This window comes from Ceratotherium simum, chromosome 11 (assembly GCF_057802395.1).
Source record: "Ceratotherium simum simum isolate JZ-2026a chromosome 11, ASM5780239v1, whole genome shotgun sequence".
Lineage (NCBI taxonomy): Eukaryota > Metazoa > Chordata > Mammalia > Perissodactyla > Rhinocerotidae > Ceratotherium > Ceratotherium simum.
The window spans coordinates 71,664,811-71,686,640 of NC_141910.1; the positions used below are offsets into that span (position 1 = coordinate 71,664,811).

The 21,830-nt window shown below is 46.4% G+C and overlaps 1 long non-coding RNA gene across 1 annotated transcript in view; it reads right to left on the reverse strand.

Annotated features, from left to right (window-relative positions):
- The window catches only part of LOC147916037 (uncharacterized), a 62,629-nt gene that overhangs the window by 12,651 nt on the left and 28,148 nt on the right, over nt 1-21,830 (reverse strand). The window contains exons 3-13 of the long non-coding RNA XR_015553690.1: nt 15,723-15,955; nt 15,478-15,593; nt 13,739-13,799; nt 10,012-12,802; nt 9,451-9,571; nt 8,127-8,276; nt 6,920-7,071; nt 6,171-6,409; nt 3,407-3,583; nt 1,979-2,589; nt 59-795 (exon numbers count right to left, since the gene is read on the reverse strand). This is a non-coding gene — a long non-coding RNA (uncharacterized LOC147916037). The remainder of the gene's footprint in view (nt 1-58; nt 796-1,978; nt 2,590-3,406; nt 3,584-6,170; nt 6,410-6,919; nt 7,072-8,126; nt 8,277-9,450; nt 9,572-10,011; nt 12,803-13,738; nt 13,800-15,477; nt 15,594-15,722; nt 15,956-21,830) is intronic.

The following is a 21,830-nucleotide window of genomic DNA, read 5'->3' on the forward strand; positions in this document are numbered from 1 at the left end:
AGAGCAGAAAGAGGACAGGTGAGGGGGTGGGGATCCACAAATCCCAAAAAGGCCTCACCCTGGTGACAATGTGGTTATCGGTTATCGTGAGCCAAGCCAGGCTGCTCCTCAGTGGCTCCTCCCAGAACACCTTGAAGGAAACTGTGAAGGAGCGCCATCTCCTCGAGGCGGCTCCCAGCAGCCACTCAGGTGGAGTTTTCAGGACGTTCAATGAAAAATAGAAAACATAGCGAGTTTTTCCTAAGGTGAAATGTACTCCATTTAAATGACAATACTTTACTCTGCGACTATAACCTTCCGCTTTTCAGTACTGAAAGCTCCTTTCTTTTATGAAAAGGCAATAGTTAATTTCTTAACTTCCTTATTTGGCAAAAGAAGAAGTTGTCACCTTTACGTCAGTGCCCCAAGTTCTTTAGGAAATGTTATTTTCTGTGAGATCCAGCAGGCTGGGACGCGCTGCCCTAGGGCACAGTCAGAGGAGCTCTGGAATTTACTCTGCTTCCCTGCCTGCCCCCAACGCCACCTCGCCCTCCCTTCAAAGACTAGTGTCTCCCGTCTGCTGCCTGGAGGACCCCTGTGTGGCCCAGGCGTTCTGACAGCCCGGAGACCATTCGTCCTGACACACTTGCCTTTTGAACTTCAGGAGGGTGGGTCAGGTCACTTTCCATAAAAATACGCACGTCTTTGAAATTCTCTTTTCTCACACGTGCAACACGGGCACATTCACTGGCGTTCAGAAGACGCCTTCAAAGCTGGCCCTTTGAGCTTGGCCTTTATGGTTTTTGCGGGTTTTTTCTGGTGTGTTAGAAAAGTGTGTTAAGTTAATCAAAAATATGTTAATTTTCTGCATTTAAATAACTTTAAGGTTAGCCTAAGGTGAGGAGCTCTCAGAACTGGATTATAACTCTCTGGAGGGGACAAAGTCCTCTCTCCTCCTCAACCTTCAAGGGAGGGAGAAAAGGAAAGGAAATCCCCCAGCCGGCCCTCGAGTATTTACTAGATGCCAGAACCTTGGAGCATCTCCCAGTGAACATTTCACTTGACCTTCAGGCTCAAGGTGTGAGCAAGGCATCTTCAGTCTCACGTGGAGACGAGGGTCAGGAAGTCAACCAGCTTGCTCAAGGTCACACAGCTAGTAAATGGCTGAGATTTGAAGCCAATAAAATAAAGCCTTGCTCATGCGAGGGGCTGTCCTGTGACCCGAGACGCACATTCATCTTCTGGGGTTTCCTGTTTCCTGAGCACTTCAGGATATTTCAGGTACTTGTTTTCCTCTTAAAGCCATGGGATTTCCAAGCACTCTGAGGGGAGCAAGGGTCGGAGAACAGCTTTGCCTTTTTAAATTGTCCTTTGGATTTTGCTGTGTCCAAAATCCCACAAGACTGCTGGCAATTACACAGCCAGCCAGTATGTGCAGAATGGTCTGGTCTAGGTCTCACTGATGAAAAGCCCACCTAGGTGGGTCCAACAGCCTCATCCAAAAAATAAATTAGCCTGAATAGATCATCAAGAAGGGATCGAATCTGTGTTTTTTCCTTTTCCTTAACCCTCATTTCAATCCACCTCCTACTACAATCTGGTTTCTGAACCTATCATATGGTAGAGGCAGCTACAGAGGCCACCGTTTATAAAGGCGTACCGTGTGCTCTGTGCTGAGCACTCGTCTGGGAGCCTTGTGAGCATCGCTTTACGTAATCCGCACTCTAACCCCGAGAGGGAGGAACGGATATGTTACCCATTTTACAAATGAGAAGACTGAGGCTCAGAAAGTTTCCCTGAAGTGCCCAGCCCACAGTAGGAAGTGCAGGGTGGCTTCAAGCCTGGGTCTTCCTGCCCCACAGCCCCCTCCTTAGTTGGCAAGGAGGCTGCTCCTCTACATCAAAATGCCTCTGTCCCAGGTCCTCTAATGGCCACGGTCCTCAGTGGCCCACCCCTCAGGCAGATCTCTGTTAGCGGTTCCTCCTGGCCGTCTACTCACCTCTTGCTGCATGCTCTAGGAGACTCCTCTGGGCTCTTGTTGCCAGACTGTCTTCTCTCCTCCCCTGTCCTCTTGCTGGGCTTCCCTCCCTTGGTTGTGGCTTCTGCGTGACTCCCAAATATATTTCCAACTCTTACTTCTTCCCCCGTTTAAGATCAGCGCTTCTTGCACGCCCTCTCTCTCGCTTCTGCAGCCTCCTCCTCCGTGGTTCATTTTTGCCCCGAGCCTGATCTTGGCTCTTGCCCCAGTGATAAGCGTTACTTATGAAATCTCCAAAGGGCACAGGAGAGACAGTGAGAGAAACAAATGGGGGTAGAGAAAAGGGTCCCATTAAGAGACATTTCAGAGAGATTTATCCCCACCGAAGGCCGGAAAGCAGGATACGCAGTCCAACCTGTCTGCACGTGCACCAACTTAGGGTAGTTGTGGGGTGAAGTCTATTGCAGTTGTAGGGCAGGGGCTGGACAGCAGTGCGGGGTCTACACACACTGTCCTCATGCAGGGGTCCTGGGGCCAGAAATGTGGTTTTTAACAAGCAGGCTAGGCGAAGCCGACGCACATAGTGGTCCAGCACACCATCTGACATACTCAGGCTCAGGCTCCCAAGACTCCTGCCAACAGCAAATCAGAACTACTGAACAGACTGAACACACACCCAGAGCAGCTAGTTCCTACCTAGGCAGGTTTACTAAGGAAGACCTGGTATGGGAGGGAAGAAGATTTTGCCTAGCTATTTTAGGAGCCCTGGACTGGGAGTCAGCTCACGGAGGCCCAATTTTTTCATCAGTGCAATGGATTCAACAACACTCCCTTTGCCAGTCTGTCGTGAGCATGAGAGAACATTTGCAAAACCCTTGCAGGAGACCTGACATAGAGAAGGCCCTTCATCAACACGCATCGAAGGAATGGAAAATATCGAGGGCTCCATAGATGGTAGCGTTAAGAGTCATATTTAAAATTATTGATTGTTAGTTTTATTGCTAATAACGTGATGTAACATTCAAATGTATGTTTGTCTGTATGTGAGAAATAAAATAGAAAAGTCTGTTAGAGGAAAGAAACAAAGTTTTGTGTTACATTGACAATGATAGAAATGAAAAGCAACATTTTGCTGAAATCTCACACATTCAAGAAGCCAGGCAAAAGGCACAAATTCACATAAAGAATGAGCGTCTTTGGGTGTGTTCACATACCAAGAATCTAACCGCTACAGGAGTTTCACCCTGTCAGAGAGGAAGAAGAAAAATCCCTCATCTTGTTTTGGCTTGTGCAACCCAGGAAGGTTGGGGTTTGGGAAAGAAAGGCTGTATTTATGTGCCACCTTAACTTGATTTACTGTAACTGACAAGTCAGCCTGAATCGAGGAGCTCTGTCTACCCGGGTTCCCCACCTCGCCTCTCCCACTTTGCAAGGACTAGAAAGCATTACCTGTCAGACAGATTCCAAATGTGGTCTCAACTGCTCTCTCAGACTCCCCCGCAGCAGGTGGGGAACGAGCCACTGTGGCTTCAGAGCACTTCCTGGATGCGGGGCAAACAGCGCTGGGGTGTCAGCAGAGGTGGTGCGAGGTGAAGCCAGATGAACCAGAGACAGACTGCAGTTTGGCTAGTTTACGCATGAGAAATTGACAAATGCATGCATGTTAGAGCTGCCTCGGTGGTAATGTGTGGTTTCAAGTCATAGCCCACTTAGTTGTTGTCCATCTGGGGAAAGGAATCTATGTTCTAGAAGTCTGAAGAAATAGAACTGGGAAGAGGAACATCTTTGCTTCCCTCTCTTCTCCTGCAGGCACACGGCCTAAGAACCAGGACATGGGATCTGTTATTGGACCAAGTAATGGAATTTCAGATTTTGCCTCCCCATTTCCTACAGTTTCAGCTGCCTTCGTGGTTCTCTAGAAAAATGAGTTTTGTATTCACTTATTCATGCATTTAAGCAGACATTCAATTATTCACACATTCATCCATTTACACAACAGATCTTTACTGAGCCAGGCCTGCACCGGGTGCAGAGAATACGTGATAAACAGTGGAGTCACGGGCCTGCTCTTCTAAGCTCATGCTGTATTAAAGCGGGTGGACAATCAGTTGTCAACAAGCAGTGTAATTCAATGTGATAAGGAAACAAACAAACAAAAAACCAAGTGCAGGGTGACATAGAAAGTCAAAGCGAGAGCTCCTAGCCCAGTGGAATGGGGGCAGGGTGGGAGGGGGAGGATTGGAGTATTTCTGGAGAATAGACAAATAATCTAAGACTTGAAGGACAAGTCTGCACTAGGTGTCAGACAGTTTGTAGACCAAAAAATAATAGCAAATTCTCATTCTCAGCTTTTGAGTAACTAAAAAGGTTCACCCTGGGGGCCGGCCCAGTGGCGCAAGCGGTTAAGTGCGCGTGCTCTGCTGCAGCAGCCCGGGGTTCGCCAATTCGGATCCCGGGCGCGCACCGACACACCACTTGTCAGGCCATGCTATAGCGGCGTCCCATATAAATTAGAGGAAGATGGGCATGGATGTTAGTCCAGGACCAGTCTTCCTCAGCAAAAAGAGGAGGATTGGCAGATGTTAGCTAGAGCTGGTCTTCCTCACACACATACACACAAAAAGGTTCGCCCTGGTGGAGCAAGCCTTCGGTACGGACATAAAGCCAGAAGGGAGCCTGACAACAAAGGCGCAAACACTCTTCCTGACCTTAGTAAGGAGTATGGACTGAGGGGAATGGAGAACTGGAGAGGGCGTTAGGCAAGATAGTGACTCGATTCGATTCACATTTGTAAGGTCACTGTGCGGCCGGGGGATGGAGGCAGAGGGCAAGATTAGAGCCAGGAGGTTGTTAAAATACTGCAGGAAAGGGGTGTCTGTGACCTGAATGAGGATGTGGTGCAGAGATAAGGAGAAAGGGAGGGAAAGGAAGCGGAGCACCTGAGGAGAGCCTGCACCCCTGACGGAGGTCTGCCACGTGTTGGGGGAGACAGGGAAGGAAGGAGGCTTGGAATGAAGAGCTTCCACCTGCAGTGCATTTCTAAGAAGTCTCAGCCAGGCTGATGGGAGTCACAGAGCAAAGGCAGCCCATTAGGAGGCCTGCGTGGGACAGACGGGGCTGGGAGCCACCAGAGAACGTGTGAGCGCCACAGCAGACCTGCAGGCGTGGCAGCTGGTGGGTGTCCGCTAACCACGCTCCCGGCAGCAGGCTCTCCTGCAGGAAGATCTGAGCAGTAAGCCTGCTTCCATGAGCACCTCGAGGACTCAGCTTCCCGCGCAGGGCAGTTGGGGAGGAGTGGCACCATTTAGGGAACGGCAAAGAAAAGACGGATTTTTCAGGGGACAAAGAGGTTGACGATGAACTCAAAGTTCAATAGGTTGGGTTTGCGGATGCCTTTGAGAAATCCAATAGGAGAGGCAATTAGAACTATGCTTCTGGCACCCAGAGAACAGAGAAGCCCAGGCCAGGAATGGATGTGGGGAGTAGCCAGCCTTGTGGGGTAAGATGGGATTGCCATGGGAGAATGTGCAAAGTGAGAGGAGAACAGGACCCTGGGACAGAATTTTAAGCCAAGCTGCGCTTATCGAGCAGAAAACAAAGAAGCAATAAAGGAGCCCAGGAGAAAGTATTAGATAAGAAGGCAGAAAGCCAGTAAAATGCACCGCCAAGGGAGGCAAAAGAAAAGTCTAAACACAAGGAAATCAGTCAAATGTCCACAGCAGCCAAGAAAAACGCGGTTCTAAAAATGCCTGTTCGCTTTAGATACATAGAGAAACCTCTACAACACTGTCAAGAGCAGCATCAGTGCGTGGACAGAAGAAACCTGTGAGTGACGGCAGGTGGGGAAACAAAGGCAGAGGGTAGGACTCAGTGTGGAAATGTCTGAGAAGGGACGAGAGAGAATGTGGCACCTGGAAGGGGAATGAGTTTGAGGGAGTTTTGTTTTCTTCTTTCAAGTTTGCAGACGCTTGAGATATTTGCTTAAAGGCAGGAGGGAGACAGTATATAGGGAAAGGTTGAAGATTTTGGAAAAGGAGCATAAGAAAGAGAGAAAGGCCACCAAAGCATCTGGAAGAGTGGGATGCGGACCCCAGAGAAGAGATTCAGCCTGGCCGGGAGGAGAGACGTTGTTCCCACTGCCAGAGGAAAGACAGATGCCCCAGGTGAAAGTAAGTTTGCAGCCTTGGGGACAATAGGTGGACAGAATTTTTACCTTACGGTCTCCAAGTTCTGTGACGTAGGTGACAGTGTGGGAGACAGGCGGCCAGCTCTGCCAGGAGCCGCAAGTGGAGACATTTTTGCACCGTTTCCGGGGAGCACAGGAGTGAGCCCTCCAGGGGGCCTGGAGGAGGGCAGGCAGCTGTGGGAGCCAGGGGGAAAGCAACCATCCTCCCGTCCACACTGGAGCACGAGCCGTGCCCTTTGCTGGATCTGGGGGCTGTGGACACGTTCCTTTTAACAAAAAAGATAATAAACAGTCGAACTCTCCATATTATCCTAAAACCAAGTTGCTACCTGGTGCCACTCCGACCCACTTTTCCAGCGAGAAGGAGCACAGTTACATGCGTGCAATGCTTGTACCTGCTAAACTACCTCTCAGCAGTCCTAAAGAAAACACAGCGCGACTTTTGAAGCCCCTTGATAACACGCATTGGAAAGTCCTATCCCCGAATCATCTCAACTCCCAACCACCCGCTTGGTTAACTCTCTTTAAGCACCATACAGGGCAAGTCCACTGCATTCATTAGTTCTGTGTTAGTCAACCTAACATGCATTAATCACGTCTAAGAAGGGTCGGGGCACAAAGTCATGACTCAGAACTTAACCTGAAGCGAAGCACTTGGACACCGTTTGCAAATGGTGCTTTGGGCACGCTCTTCTCTGCTCAAACAGAAACTCCGTACCAAATAGATCAAAGCAATGGTATCTCCAAAGCACCCCCACCCCTCTGTGCTAACCCACCTGGCATCCCTCACAGCCCCGAATGGGAGTCTCTGGCACACGGAGGGCTCTGGAAACCGTGGTCCACAGGCATTGATTTGTAGGAGCCTCCCCATCGGGCCCCTGCACGTGCTCCTGTTGGAGGACAAGGTGCGCTTGCTCTGGAAGCCATTCTGAAATATGAGTTGGACACTTGCCTCTGAGCTATGCTGGAATGGCACAGTGCTCAGAGAGAATAACTTCAATGTGAGAATATGCTGTAGATTAAGAGAGATACATTTAAAAGAATCAAGCCAAAAAAATTCTTTACATTTTCTATTTCAATTTGGAAGCACCCCTTGTGATTTATCGTGGATTCTGAGCTCTCATAATTGATTCTTTGCTCTGATTAATATGCTCCTAACCACAGATTTTCTCTGAGGTTTTTTTTGAGCAAGATTGTCTTGTGCTAATATCTGATGCCAATCCTCCTCTTTTTGCTGAGGAAGATTGGCCCTGGGCTAACATCCGTGCCCATCTTCCTCCACTTTATACGGGACACCGCCACAGCATGGCTTGATAAGCAGTGCGTAGGTCCATGCCCGGGATCAAAACCCGTGAAACCTGGGCTGTCGAAGCAGAGCGCACGAATTTAACCACTACACTGCTGGGCCAGCCCCACTGTCACCCTCTTTTTTCTGGTCATTTTCTTTTCATCCCCAAAGACACACACATGTGGAGTCAGGGTAACAGGTGAGGTGGAGAGTCTGGACTTTTTTTTTTTCCAAAGCTTGGGAATGTATCAGAAAGGTCAGAGACAGGAATGGAAAAAAAATGGAAAGAAATATTTATGGATTCATATAGTATGTTCCACAAAGGGTCCATAGCTACCCTGAGAGAGGTGCACGCGGTACTGACAGCCCTGGTACCTTCACTCACATTCCGATCCGTAGCACAGCCCTGTGAGCTGGGCTTATTATCCCTGTCTACGGACAAGGAGACCGAGGCTCACCTGCCGGACTAAACAGCTCATAGAGGCAACCCAGATTCTATCTGACGCCACAGACCATGATTTTTCTACACATCATGCTGCCTCATGCTATTGATCTTAGCTCATTTAATCCTCCAAACAGCCTTGCCGCTTAGGAAGGACTCTCCCCTTTTTGGCAGAGGTGACCTGAACACATTCTGTCTCAACCTTTAACATTCAGTTAAATCACAACCTTCCCTGGAAGCCCTCCTTGATTACCTCGGCTGCCCAGGTCGGGCTGACGTCATCCCCCCGCTGTCTTGTGCCCACCTCTACCATTGCTTTATCCACGCTGTGCTAAAAGGAATCAGGTCCTGCGCTGGTCCGTCTTCTAATGCAGCCTGGATGCTTCCTGTGCACATGTGCACACTTAAAAATTGACGAATGAATGAACGAATGAATGAATATACTTATTTTGAAATAAAGTACACAAAATTCAGTAAGAATAAGAATTTGATAAAATTTCTTTTTCTTTTTTTTTAAAAGATTTATTTATTTATTTTCCCCCCAAAGCCCCAGTAGATAGCTGCATGTCATAGCTGCACATCCTTCTAGTTGCTGTATGTGGGACGCGGCCCCAGCATGGCCGGAGAAGCGGTGCATCGGTGTGCGCCCGGGATCCGAACCCGGGCCGCCAACAGCGGAGCACGCGCACTTAACTGCCAAGCCACGGGGCTGGCCCGATAAAATTTCTTGACAGATGAATTACTAGAGCCCATTACAGAAATGGCTTGTCTAATTATAGTTGAAAGCACCATTCGGAATGACTCTCGGGGTGTCATTTATTCATAAATGAATCCTCAAGCAAATTCTACAGTAGTCAGGCACTCTTTAGGAATAGCCTAGTGCTTCTGATTACCTTCAGCATTTACCTTCGGGGCCTGGCTGGTTTTAAAAAGTGAAATTGAAAAAGCAAGGAGCCCACTTCTAATCCTCAAATCATGCTAATAATTTTATTCAGATACGGCTTTCTCCTCTGGCTGGAAATCCATATGCCATTTTGTTTTATGAATGTCATCTAGTTGTGCAACGCCAATACAATGCTCTGAGAAAACATGGCTCATTAGCTTGAGTAAGTCTTCAAATCCCCAAAGTTTCTAAAGAAGGCAAAAAAATGACATACCCATTTTTAAGACAAGATTCAAAAGGTTTGCATCTTCCTTTATATCTCAAAATTAGCCATGAGAAGCAGAAAATGCCCCATCGACCACACTGGCATTAAATTGCAGTCGCATCTAAGGAAGGACCTGGTGAATTTTTTGCTGGCCAAGTTTGGTAAATGTAACAGTCATGCAATGTGGAGCCTTTAAAAGTCTGAGTAACAGGTTCCGGATTCTCCCGTGCAAGGTTAGCGGGCACTGTATTTTCCTATCGCATTACTCTGTAATGTACATATGCAGTGAGACCATAAAACCCTCTGTTGTTTTCCTGCTCCTGGAAATAAATGTCCTTTTTACAGAAAACTCTTTTAGTTTTAATGTCAAGCACCATACAGTTATACCTACAAATGAGTAGTAATTGCTAGTCATTCTGACATGAATACCTTTTCAACAAATATTGCTACAGGAGGTTGGGTTTCCTTTCTCTCTTTTTAATCATGATGATGTTTCACAGTTTCCACAAAAAAGCAAACAGATGCCTTGCCTGTTTTTGCAAAGTAACCACTGTAACACACACAAAAGAAAAAAAAATAAGTAAACTCACTTTACCTTCCCTAGAAGTTCACCACAGAGACCGGGAGATCAATGCAGCTAAGAGAAATAGCTTTGTAAGCAGCCTTGTGAAACACACACACACACACATGCACACACAGGAAAGAAATAAAAAGTACTCATGCCAAGCAGTAGGCATTTTAATCAGAAATCTGCAGAAAATCATCACCACTCTGGTTGTCCTGGCAAACGCTTCTGAGAATCCTGACTGACTAAAATTCCTCCTGAGGCTCAGTCTGGCTTTTCACAGAGAAAGTGGGATGCCTGCTGTGATTCTCACCACCCCCAGGAAGGCAGCAAATGAGCTTGGTGACAAGATTCTAGCTGCTCCAATTTCCCAGGACAACAGCCTGCATCTTCCCAGTGACAGCATCAATTTCCAAAGTACTCACCTCAGTTATAAAATTCACTAGGACTTTATGAAAATGCACTGAATCCAATCGATCCTCTTATTTTATGGGATTTCTCATTCATTAGTGAAAAAAAAACAAAAAATAGATGAAAAAAAACAAGACTACACAGGAAGGCAGAGGGAGAACTCACTGCCCTAAGAAGATCACCTCCTCCATCCCCAGTCCAAGGTGCACCTGCCCTCTTCCTTCAACAGGATCCCACTGCGTGGGAACATGGAGGAGTGTGGCATGTGCTTCTCGCGGGTAGTGAGTGCTCAGCTTTTTCTCTTGCCTTCCCAGAGCTCCCGTGCTACCTGGTATTCGTGGTCTTGGGGATGCATTTACAGCTGGGTCCAGTGACTGCCGTGAAGTGAATATGTAAGTACAGAGCCACTGCAACCTCTGATAAAAATCACAGCATCAACATACGTTGCAGTGCCCTTGATCAGGAAGAGCCACGCAGGGCAGCACAGCCATGTGGCCCCACACTCGTGCTGATGGTGTGGGCCATTACCACAAGGGGAAGCCTAGACTCATGTCCAGGTGCAAATTACTGCAAACTTGATGTACGATCGATTCACAGTGTAACCTGGGCTGGTTCCCTTCCAGCCAGACCCTCCTGGATCAACAGGGAACCAATAGTTCCAGAGCCCAGGATCCTCGACAGGTGCGGCGTCACACTTACCTTTGTAAGAGCCAAGCTGCAATAATGCCCTCTCCTCCTCCACGGCTAGCAGGAACAGCCGGCCCCGCCTAGGCCCCAAGCTCAGGCAGAGCATCTGAAGCCCCAGGTACAGCCACACGGCTCCAGCTGGGAGTGGGAGTGGGAGTGGGAAAGGTCGAGAGAAAAATAAGCCACTTGGTTTATTACAGAAGCACCAATATTCAGTCTTCACGTGGATCGGCTTGTTGTTTGGGCTTCACAGCGCCCCTCCCAGGCGCTACACCTGCTCTCCCACATTCTTGGGTCCCATGAAAGGCTTGCAGAGAATTCTTCATTCTTGTGGAATAATATGTTTGGTTTTCCCTCTCATCTTCTTTAGTTCCTGCTGACAGAAGCTCCCCATTGCCTCCCAGATCAAGCCATTCCTGAATGTGCCCTCAGTTCTGGCCCACCTTTCAGGCTCATCTGTTTCTATCCTCTGAGCTGGAGCCACACTGAGCCAGTGACATTCCCAAAGCCTATTTCCTTGTCCACCTGTGCTTCCCATAACCTGGGAACATGAAGGTCCTTTCTCCTTCACCCCCTAGCAAACACCCCACCTTTCAAGGGAGGACCCAATGGCCCTATGTCAATTTGCTAAGGCTGCAGTAACAAAGCATCACAGACTGAGTGGCTTAAACCAGAGAAATGTGTTGTCTCACAGTCTGGAGGCTGGAAGTCCCAGATCAAGGTGTGGGCAGGGCTGGTTCCTTCTGAGCCTGTGAGGGAGATTCTGTCTCATGTTTCGCTCCCCGCTTCTGGTGGTTTGCTGTCAATCTTTGATATTCCTGGACATGTAGAAGCATCGCCCCATCTCTGCTTTCATCTTCAGATTCTCCCTGGGTGCCTGTCTGTATTCAAGTTTCCCTCTTTTTATAAGGAGACCAGCCATACTGGGTTAGGGCCCACCCCAGTGATCTCATCCTAACTTGATCATCTGCAAAGACCCCGTTTCCAAATAAAGTCACGGATACTAGGGGGTTAGGATTTGAGCACATATTTTGGGGGGACACAATCAGCCCAGGAATCCTCTCTTTATTGTTTCATGTCCTGCCCCCCTTCCTAGCCAGGCGGGCCCTCACATGTATCTCTGCTCCACTTGGGCTCACAGGAGGTAGAGTTGTTTCACTTTCTGACTCCTGCCCCACTTCTCCGTACGCTCCTTAAGGGCAGGAGCAGAGAGGACACCCTTATGCTGAGTCCCCACAACACAGGGCCCCAGAGCAGGGACAAAGAACAAAAATGACTGTCAAATTGACATGTTGCCTTGAGTCTTCCTAATCTTCAAATCGGTTCCTGTTATCTCCCCCGGGACTGCAAATTCCTTCGGGTGGGTCCCTGTCCTTTGCTTCATTCCCATTTCCCAGAGCACTGCGGTAGCGTGGCCACTGGATGAAGCCAGAAAGTACTGGGCTTGTCCCATCAACAGGCCCACGAGGATGTGGGATCTACTGCGTTTGTTCGTGAAGAGTCTACAGAGGGAACAGGGTTGATTGTCTCAGGACCACGACTGCGCCTTTCAGAGGAAGAGACAGAGGCCTCCTTTCTTCCTGAATTCTCTCGCCTCTGAGAATAGAATTTTCCTTTCTGGAACTTCTCATTAAGTGCCCTGCATCTGAGAGCACACAGTTGGGATTTTTCTAAATAGATTTGGGTTGCTGATCTTTTGACCCTTGAAGTGAATCCTAGTAAATACTTGTAGCATTTAAACAAAAGTAGCGAGTGTTGGTAACCAATTTTAGACAAACCCTCCATTACACAGACTGTGACTCTTTGGGAAAAGAGCTTCCCGCTCTCATGAGCAAGGGGCCTGTTTGCAACAGCCTCTGGTCTCAAGTTTCAAGGTGTGCTCACGAGCTTTACAGGGCAAACATCCTGCACTTTATCCCATGGCTGCACCTTCTAATTGATCTAGACACAACACAAAGGAAGCAAATGCTGTCTTATCTGGCGAAGGACATGTCACAGAGGTGCACTTCCTGCTGCCGCCTGCCACTGTAATTGCTGGTTAGGAATTTTCACCCCCGGTCACAGACGCCTTGGCTGTTCTGTCTACTGTGTACGCAGCCTTCCTTGGATTGAGAGGTCCTGGGACAAGACAAAAATAGGCACCTGGGAAGTGGAAAAATGGCTGAAATTTACTCTATTATTATTGTTGTTGTTATTTTTAAGTAACAGAATTATTGCAGTATAATTAACATACCCTAACATTCACCCTTTGAAATATACAAGCCAGTGGTTTCCGCAGAGTTGTGCAAGCACCACCACTGGCTAATTCTAGAACGTTTTCACCAGCCGAAAAGAAATCCCGTCCCCATTAGCAGTCACCCCCATCCCTGAGCCTGACGACCACTAATCTACTTTCTGTTTCTGTGTGGATAAGGAGGAAGATTAACTTGAGGGATCGGCTTGTATGTTTAATGCCGTGTTCAGTAAACAAGAAAAAAATACAAACATCAACACTAATTCAGTTTAATTTTCTAGGAAACTCATTCTATGTTATTCAAAGAAAAATTGTGACTTTTCATTTGGACTGATGCATTTGTTTAATTCCCATTCCTGAGGGACAGACCCAAGAGACTAAGGTGGCAGGGAGCTTTGACACTCCCTCCTTAGTCTCTTTGAGTGTGATCCAGCCGCACGCAACCTCAAGCTCCTAACAATTGCGCGAGTCCATAACTGACTAGAGCGGGTACTTAGAAGGTGCAGTGCTCATCAAGAGAGCCCTGTCAGGTTAATCGATTCTGCAGGGTGGCTCTGGGCTCACAGGGCTCACCTCCTCCATCAAACCCTCCAAGGTAGCTGAGCACGGGCTGAGTCATTTCCCAGTGATAACAGAGTTTGGGTGGGCCAGCCCCTTGAGAGGTGAGCTGGAGGGCAAGACCTGAATTTCTCATTTCTTTGAGCACTTACTGCCCTGCTCTGTGCTGAATAGATCAGCAACTGAATAAACATTTTCTGATGATGGCCTTGGCATGAAAATATCATAATTCAGAGTGGTTTGGGGAGATTGCAGATACTCACATATCCATGTGTTTATTCAACATATATTGATGACTGTCGTGGAAAACATTCTGGCACAGCTCTGGAAGAGAAGGATACAAAGCAGATCCGGATGCTGTCCTCAGGAACTTGCAGTCACTTTGGAATATTTGCAGACGGTGGGAAGAGAAGACACACTTACCAACAGCAAGGTTACTAGTGAAAAGTGCCCTGTGTAGGAACTCAGGCCTAGGGTTTTGAGTAGAAAAGCATTGTTTCCCCCAAGCTGATGAGCTCTCTGAATATCTACCCCTTATGTGTGCACACACGCACACACACCCCCCTAATAAGAACACGTCCTGATTACTGAGCACTCACTATTGGTCAGGTGCTCTGGTAATAGCTTTATGTGTATATTTTTTTAATGCCTTGAAATAACCCAAAAAGATAGGAATATCATTATCTCCTTTTTTCCCCCAAGAAAACTGAGAAATATCAACTCTCATATAGCTAGCCAAAGGATACTCTGAACCCAGAGCTATCTGACTTTAAACCTGTACTCTCATGCAGAAAGCCAAGCTGCCCCTGACTCAGAGGAGGGGCCGGGAGCCAGCTCTCAGCACAGGGTTTTTGGACAGGTGAAGGTGAGAGGGCATCTGGCCAGGTGGAAGGAACGTAGGGAATAAAGCCTTGGTCGGGAGAGTGAAAGGGTCAGCAGTAGGTGGCAAAACTGGAATTCTGGCTCCGATGGGTCCCACACAAAGCCTCCATGCTCGCCTCCCACAATGCCTCCTGGAAGGGGCAGACACTGTGGCCGGTTCTCCTTTATCAGGGGGCTTTGTAGGACTCGGAGAGATGAAAGGCTTTGAAAGCCCAGCAAACCCCTGGCAGGGGGCAGGACCTGAGCATCCCTGTGGTAACCAGAAGCTAATCCTCCCGTATAATGAGTGCATCCCAGGCCCGCCATACCCAGCGCCACTCCACGCCTGGGGATCGCAGGGAGTAGGAAGGGGGGCCCATCAGCTTGGCCCAAGAACCCCGGGCTGAGACTTCCGAGGAATGTGGGTCAGCCTGCAAAGCACAGGTCGGAGGAAGCAAAATGAGCTTCAAGGAGAGGAGAGCACTTGCTCGGGGGTTACAGCTGGATCAAGTAAATTCCAAAGAAGAAATAGAAATTAGTAGATCACAGCACTTAAAAATCACCCAATTTCATAGCTTCAACCCATATTCTTAGGAGTAGACTGTCAAAAGCATGAATGTTGGACCCAGAAGGCCTGGGTTTGAATCCTGGTTCTGCAGCTCAAGAGCTGTGTGACCTTGGAAAAGTTAATTAACCTCTCTGTGCTTTAGTTTTCTCCTCTGCACCAATAGGATTGTGAGGATTCAAAACTTTAATACTTGTGATGTGAGGACAGAGGTGCCTGGTACATAGCGAGCCCCAGGAAATACTAGCTCTTCTCATTATCGTGGCCGCTTCCCAGGGCGCCTGGCAGAGCACTGAAGCCCATGCTCTCCATGGTTGCCCAGATAACCCGGGTTCTTAGAACAGGAAACCATTCTTCAAAGGGCGTGTGAAAGCTGATCTATAAACGTCCAAAAACAGGGTAGTGGTTAATAGTTGATAAGTGTGAATCTATAGAATGCCGCAGAAGTTAGCGAATCCATTCTGGGGACAGCTTCGGAAACACTGATTCTCTTGAACGCCACCTCAGAGGGGCTGGAAGTGGGCTGTCCCGCTAGTCGTGACCTGATACACGGAGGACGGGGCTGAGTGAACCCACCAACTGCACCGGGTACATGAAGAAGCACGTCATCCGACTGCTCTTTGTCCTTCCATCATCCATCCATCATCCGTTTTGGAAATAATGCTGAAGACAATAGGCCTGTGTGCTGGACACTGTGGGTTATAAAAGAAGGATAATCACGATGATTGTTTGAGCCACGTATAATCTTATAGGGGACATTATACATAATTATTAATGTAAAAAGACTTAAAACAACATCATGTACAAGGGAATAAAATTACCTTCTATAGTGTATTCTTCTACAAAATGTTTAACTTGAAGCAAATCAAGCTTTTGGCTAGATGTAGGTAAGCAACCAATCTAGAACGTTCTACAGGACAGCTGGCCTGTTCTCTTCCCCCAGGCAGTGCCATGAGAAGAAGAACTCTGGTAGATTCAAGGACACACAGGCACAACAGGTTCCACTCATGATTCTGGATGGGATGCTGCTTTGCACAAACAGACTGTAAGAACACTGTGGAGACAAATGGGAAAACCACAGGAGGTCATTACAAAAGTTTAGTTCTGCTCCTTTTAAAACTATGTGCGTGGGCCGGCCCCGTGGCTTAGCGGTTAAGCGTGCGCACTCTGCTGCTGGCGGCCTGGGTTCGGATCCCGAGCACGCACTGACGCACCGCTTCTCTGGCTATACTGAGGCCGTGTCCCACATACAGCAAATAGAAGGATGTGCAGCTATGACATACAACTATTTACTGGGGCTTTGGGGGAAAAAATAAATAAATAAAATTATAAAAAAAAAAAACTATGTGCGTGCATTTCACTTGAATACAGTGGTGTGTGTGGAGGCCTTTTGACTGTGTGGTACGTCTTCTCTGGATGAGAGGTCGAATTTAACTTTGAATGCAGCTCAACAAAGATGTATTGAGCCCAATATTTCATACACAATATTGTGTGGGCGTAGAACATTCAGTGCCTGGCCAATAAGAACAATTAAAATATTGATAGTAATTCATGATCAAACCTGTTATTTCCCCTCAAAAAAACACTTCTCAGGGAGAGAAATGGGGCCACGTAGCCTAGTGGATAATAGCATAGGCTCTGGGTTCAGAAGGCCCAGTTCTGAATCTCTCTTCTGTTATCAACTTACTAAGAAATCTTGGATGAGAAACTTAACCTCTCCACGCCTCAGTTTACCCATGTAAAAAAGCAGGCATAATAGCAGTACTTATGATATGGGCTTGCTGTATTCAATGATTTACTCTCTGTGAAGCTTAGAACAGTCCCTGGCTCATGGAAATTCTAAGCAATTTGTAAATGCCTTGGATTTAAAAGAATGAAAAACGCCACACAAGATCTAGTGTTAAATTCATTTAAATACTGTAAGGGGATAAACAATGTATTTATAATGGTTAATGTTGGATTGTGGAATGACACACTATTTTAATTTTTTTTCTTTATGCTTATTTATGTTTTCTTAATTTGCTGCCATTAATAAGTGGCACTTCTGCAATGAAAGCAAAGCAATTCAAATTATATTAGATCTTTAGCTATAAGGAGTAATATATTCTTTGTTTCTATAGTATTTATTTATTTATTTATTTATTTATTTATTTATTTATTTATTTATTTTTGTGAGGAAGATCAGCCCTGAGCTAACATCCATGCCAACCCTCCTCTTTTTGCTGAGGAAGACCGGTCCTGAGCTAACATCTATTGCCAACCCTCCCCCTTTTTTTTCCTTTTTCTCCCCAAAGCCCCAGTAGATAGTTATATGTCATAGTTGCACATCCTTCTAGTTGCTGTATGTGGGACGCGGCCTCAGCGTGGCCCGACAAGTGGTGCGTCGGTGCGCGCCCGGGATCCGAACCCGGGCCACCAGTAGCGGAGCGTGCGCACTCGATTGCTAAGCCATGGGGCCAGCCCCAATGGTATTTAAAAGCTTAGGAAAAATTAACATATATTCTTTTATTTAAATATCCAGACACGGTGGAAATAATGAGTGAAGGATCCGAGATGTTAAATTACTTTTCGAAGGTCTCAGAGTCGGTATTCGAGTTGATCTTCTGCATGGCCAGTTTTTCCCTTGGCCTCTTATTGCAATGAAAAATAGAGAAATGCAATTTACAGACATTTTTAGTGATATTTCAAAGCCCCTTATAGATATATGTAATATGCTAATATGTCCAGGAGCACTTAGAATTCTTAAGCCTCTACAAGATTAGTGTTTGGAGGAAGTCAGCCCGAAGGACCCTGCCCCACACCTGCTTTCTTATGCATGCCTCCTGGCTAATTCCGAAAACCATGACAAAGCCAGGAGGGCCTGACTGGGCAGGGGTCCTAGGGGCCGATTCAAATGCCTCCAACCCAGTCTTCAATTTTAGAATGCCTGCAAGACAGGGAGAAAATGTCCAAGGCCACATGGTGGCCAAGGCTGTAAGCTTGTCTCTGCCAGATCTCAGAGACCGGAGCCTGAGTGGTCACTTTTTCTTTCTCTTTCATAAAGTCCTATCCCCCACTCAAGCCGTTTTATTGTGCTGAGATTGCCTCTCTCCATCTTCCTGTGGTCCCTCAGGAGGGAAGTAAGAAGAGGACTTGGTTAACGATTGGTGGCTGATCCATCAGGGGCTCTGACACCCACCTTCGGTGAAACCAGAGACCTCATCTCAGCAGAGGGTGATAACGCAGCTGGCTCTGCTCAGAGGAGGATTTAAGGCCCCATCACCGCCCCCACCACCCTTTGCAGGGCAACTCTCTTGCTGTTGATTTCCCTTGGAGTTTTATAGATTTGATATTCTTTTTTCCCCCTAAATTGTTGCTTTACATATCTGGATTCCCTAACTCACTTGATTGTTCCGTGTTACTGAAGTGAGACTTCTCTGAGTGCTCGTGGAGGAAACAGGCCACAAAAAGGAAATGCTGGCATCTGGGGAAAAGTGATCTGTAAGACTGAAAAAATATCATCGACACAAAAGACCTTGTTAAAATGGGGAGTGGGGAGGAGTGTGAAAATATAACCAACAATTTATTTCTTTTCAAATCCCCGGAATCCTCTGTATCATTCTTTGTCAAGCTGATGGGTTACTCCGAACGCTATTCCTTTAGCACAGAAAAGACCTGTCCATCCTCATCACTGCGGAACCATGGGCTAACTACAATGGAGCAGACATGGGGGCCAGGGAGGAAGAATCTTTTCAGGTATGTTAATACCCTTTCCTTTTAGGGTTCATGTACAGCCACATGATGTTGTTAAGTGCCTCAACCAGTCCTGAGATTAGAGAGAAAACTCAACACTCGGGAAAAGGTTATTCTGTGCTAGGCCTGGGGCTGAGTAAGCACTTCACATTCATCATCTTTAAACCTCAGAAGAATCTGCTGAGATGGGGACCATTATTCCCCTTTTACAGATAAGGAGACTGAGGCAGAGAGAGGCTAGTAACTTGCCCAAGAGCTAAGTAGCGCAGCCAGAACGCAAACCCAGATTCATCTTCCTAGGCCCAGAGCCTTCGCTCTTCATCACCGCACCACAACCAACCACAGATAAGGAGGTTGGGGCCCAGGACAGCTCAGTGATGAGCCAGGGACCAGAGAGTAAGCTAGTGGTCAAATATGAGCAGAACCCCAGGCTTCCTGAACTGCAGTGTAACACATTTCACACACGCAAACACATGCACACACATATACACACTCACTCACTCACCAAATCCATGCCTTCATTGGACTCACTGGGTAAACAGCACCACTTTTTAACAAATAGTTGGTGCCAGTTGTTAATAACCTTCTGGCTAGAACCTACAGGACCACATATAGTTTAGATAGATGGGCTGAAGGAGCTTAACAAAGAGGGAGAGATACATTAATCCAGTGCAACAACATTTACGGAGCACCAACCATCTGACAGGCCTAATGCGAGGTGCCAGAGATACTGAGATTAATGAGACAGGGCTACTGCCTCCAAAAAGCAGTTTAAACAGAGGGGACACGAACCCAGTAATCAATGTAAGCAGTTGTATCAACACATAAACACAAGTGATAAACGCAGTTTCAGAGGGACAAAGTCCAAGGATTAACACTCCTTCCAAAGGGCAGGCAGGTTGACCACCAAGGCCGGCAGGAAACCCTCTGGGGTGGAGCTGTCACTCTGGGCTCCCTGAGGGCTGAGAAGGCTTGCACAAAACCCCAGTGTGGAGCGCCTTGAGTGCCAAGAGCCCTTAGGCTTGGGCCTCACCTTGTGCCTTGACACAGTGCCCTCAGAACAGGAGGAGTTCTAATGAGCCCCCGGCAGTGCCAGCTGGTGTCACCCCCAGGCCCGCAGCCTCCACAGCCAGCACTCACACCAGCCCGACACCACACTCCCCATAACAAACAGCTCCTACATCTGATTTTAAGGCGTTATTCTCAGTGTTGCCCTAACTGGATGATCTCATTCACGGATTCATATTTAAGGACGCCTTCTAGGTGTTTAATGAACAGCTGTGTCGGCCAAGTGAGAATGCACAGTGGAAGAATCAAGGGCTTTGGGCCAGAGAGACCTGGCAAAATGACATCATTTATTAGCTGAATTTCCTCAAGCTAGTTACTTAACCTTTCTGTTCCTTGGTTTACTCACCCGTAATATGGGAATATCCCCATTATGCCCACAAAAGAACACTGTGAGCGATATGAGATAATGTGCAGAAAGAATCTTACAGAATCACTAGCCTACAAGAGGTATTCAAGACACATTCTAATATAATATATTAGACATTTTTAATAAATGTATCTAATAAATATAATATGTTATATATCTAATTATGTATCTAATAAATATAATATATAGTCTAAAATTCATTAGACTTTAAAAAACAAATAATTTCTTATAAAGTGATAATTATCCTGTATTTTATCTAATAAAGTTACCTTCAATATATAGTTTTTCCCCTTTGGGTTCTTCAAATGCTATGTAAATTTCATGAGAAGCTATAATGTTCTATAAAAATGATTTGACTCAATATACCCATAAATGTGTAATCACCTGTTTGGCTTCAAATATGTTATGTGTACTAGTGATTAAAAAAATGTATAATAGAAAATTTCAAACATACACAAAAATAAAGTACAATGAACCCCATGTTTCTATGACTCTGTTTCGATAATCAATAATTTATGACTGCTCTTATTTCATTAATAACTCATCTACTGGATTATTTTGAAGAAAATCCCAGACATCATATCCTGCCAGTGATTTTTAAATTGTTCTGTTTATATGTTTATACCAATACAGAAGAACTTTGCAGCCAGTGATTTTCTTGAATTAATTTATGTTACATTTCATTTGTAAACTACAAATTAGATATAGCTCAAATTCCCATCCTTCCACAGAGATGGGTCACAAGTGGAGCCTCCTACCATTAATCATTAGCAAATTAATAGTAGGAATTAATAGTAATATATTAATAGTAATGAGAACTACTTTTTTTTGAGTATTCATTCTATGCTGGCACTAGTCCACATCAAATATTTTCAAGGGAAATAAGACTCAGACAGGTGACTATTTTGCCCGATCTTAAGCGACTGGTCACAGCTGAATAGATTTGATCTTAGGCCTGTAGAAATCCCTGGGTTTGCAGCTGTCACACTGGGAAACCCCTACTGAGGTCACACAGTTTCTGGGACATGTCTACACGTGTGTCTTGATGGTGTTCTAAAATATTAATCAGTGCAGTGGTACAATGCCTTTTGACCTCATCATCCTTTCCATTCAAATTAGACACTAAATTTTACTGTCTTCAGAATACAGTTGTTATAAAAGAAAATGTGAAAAAGGAATACAAGCAGTTGCTTTTTGGCTTTTCGCTGTCAAGCCTAGATTTGTACCAATACTTGCTGAGTTAGTGCGGCACCACTGTGGGGGGATCTAAGCCGCTCCCCCGCTTCCGGTCCCTCACCCCAGCCCCATCCACCAGGCTGAAAGGGAGCAAGGTGCAAAATTCCTCTCGTAACCACCTGCGAGGTCTGAGTGCCATACAGATTGGGTGCTGAGCAAAGCAGTGGACATCAGCTCCAGCATTCTGGAGCATTCCCAGTTTATCAAAGGGAGAAGTCAACTGTCTTCCCTTTCCACGTAGCTGAGAACAAGGCATGACCTGGAAGGCCGGACCTTATGAGAGCTCCTACAATCCAGTGATTGCCAACAGCGTAGGCGCTCAGGACCTCCAGCCAAGTATGATGTACATTTCAGAAAATGCACATGTGGTCAGACGTAGGTTACTGAAGAAATCACGTCCCTTTGCCACAGAAGCCAATCCTTCATTACAATTTATACAAAACCCTGAACTAAATAAACATCTATTTGACTAAACTGACCCTAATTTTCTAATAGTAAGTTTCCACCACTAGGCAAAATAGAGGCT